General features: G+C 53.9%; 1 pseudogene; it reads left to right on the top strand.

Annotated features, from left to right (window-relative positions):
• The first annotated feature begins 263 nt into the window (after positions 1-263).
• On the top strand, positions 264-1,609 carry LOC121146782 (annotated as a pseudogene).
• Positions 1,610-1,843: the final 234 nt, after the last annotated feature.

Below are 1,843 nucleotides of genomic sequence, written 5' to 3'. Positions count from 1 at the left end.
GGCACCAGTTCTAATCCCAGCGACCCCACTTCCCATCCAGCTCCCTCTTTGTGGCTTAAGAAAGCAGTCAAGGACGGCCCAAAGCTTTGGGACCATGCCCCTACGTGAGAGACCTAGAAGAAGCTCCTGGCTCCTGGCTTTGGATCGGCGCAGCTCCGGCCATTGGATGCTTGGAGAGTGAATCATCAGACAGAAGATTTCCCTCTGTCTCTTCTCTCTGTATATCTGCCTTTCCAATAAAAGAAATAACTATACTAATAGTCATGATAAGGTAAGAAAAAGAAAAATACGGGGAAAAGAATAAATAATTGAGGACATTGATTAAACCATTATATCTGAGCATTAGAACAATCAAGACCATGCAGCACACCTCTCACTGCCTTTTTAGAAGGGTGCATCTTCCATATCAGATACCCAGGGAAAGGGGAGCCAACTGCTGTCAAACTCACCTGTAACAGACTCACTGCTGAATCCGGATGTGTTTCTGCTCTAAGATCACTTGGACAAATTCTGTTCCGCCCTGAGAAGTGTAACAGCCGAAACACAGAATACATAGCTGTAACCTCCAAAGTCAGCAGGAACCTGAGCTGGAATTAACCCCGTTCTCCTTGTCCAGAAATATGGAGTCTTCCACGGCTTCTGCTCCTGCAGAAGTTCATATTCTCACATGTGATCCATGGACCTCGTTCAAGTTGCCCTGGCATCCCAGGTCGCCTTTGACTGCGTTAAATCAGTTGTATGCTTCTTGTTTTTCCATTTCCGTGTGCTTTTGCCTGTTTGATTTTGCGGTATGAGCAACATTTATTTCAAAAAGACAAATAGGAGTGCGGCCGAGCCCCCGCAGCGGGCGGGTCTGTGCTGAGTGCGCAGCAGGCATTGGACGCGGCGGGCACCGGAGCAGGGCTGTGCGTCCTAGGCGGGGCTGCAGAGCTCTCCCTCCCGCCCCGGTTGGCTTCCTGGACAGCGCTGGAAGGAGGTGGGGGGACCCGCCCCGGCTAGCCGCAGTCACCTCCCTGCCCACCTCATCCGCTTGGTGTACAAGGAGGTGAAGATGCTGACCGCTGACCCGCCTGATGGCATCAAGGTGTTCCCCAACCCGGAGGACCACACTGACCTGCAGGTCACCATGGGGGGCCCTGAGGGAACCCGGGACGCACTCAGGAGGCTTGTTCCCGCGTGGAACTCCTGCTGGGGAAGGACTTCCCCGCCTCCTCCCGCAAAGGGCTACTTCCTGACCAAGATCTTCCACCCTCACGTGGGCGCCAATGTCGAGATCTGTGTTAATGTGCTCAAGAGGGACTGGACGGCGGAGCTGGGCATCCAACACGTGCTGCTGAGCATCAAGTGCCTGCTGATCCACCCCAACCCTTAGTCTGCACTCAAGGAGGCCAGCCACCTGCTCTTGGAGAACTGCGAGGAGTGTGCCACCCACGCCCGCCTGCTCGCTGATCCATGGCGGCGCGAGGCCGAGGGTGGCAGGGCCCTGGTGAGTGAGTGGGGCTGCAGCGGCCTCCTCCGACCCTGGGCCGGGGAGGGGCTGAGGGCCCCAAGGCCGAGAAGCATCTGATGAGCATGATAAGAAGCTGGTGGCCAAGAAGACAGACTAGAAGCAGCCCTGCAGAGGCTGTAGCGGCTCTCCTCCCCCATTCCCTCCCTCCAACTGTCTCTGTTATTTAAATTATGGCTGGGTGGGGGAGGGCGTGGGGGGCACTGGGACCTGCACTTGTTTTTCTAAATAAAGTTGGAAAAGCAACAAACAAACAAAAAAAAAAACAAACAAAAAACAAGAGCCCAATTGGGAAGATATAATCAGAGAGAGAATTAAGATATACCTCATTATTCA

Source organism: Ochotona curzoniae, unplaced genomic scaffold (assembly GCF_017591425.1).
Source record: "Ochotona curzoniae isolate NIBS_2020 unplaced genomic scaffold, NIBS_Ocur_1.0 contig_1338, whole genome shotgun sequence".
In the NCBI taxonomy this organism is placed as follows: Eukaryota; Metazoa; Chordata; class Mammalia; order Lagomorpha; family Ochotonidae; genus Ochotona; species Ochotona curzoniae.
This window is presented reverse-complemented; position numbering and strand designations above follow the sequence as displayed.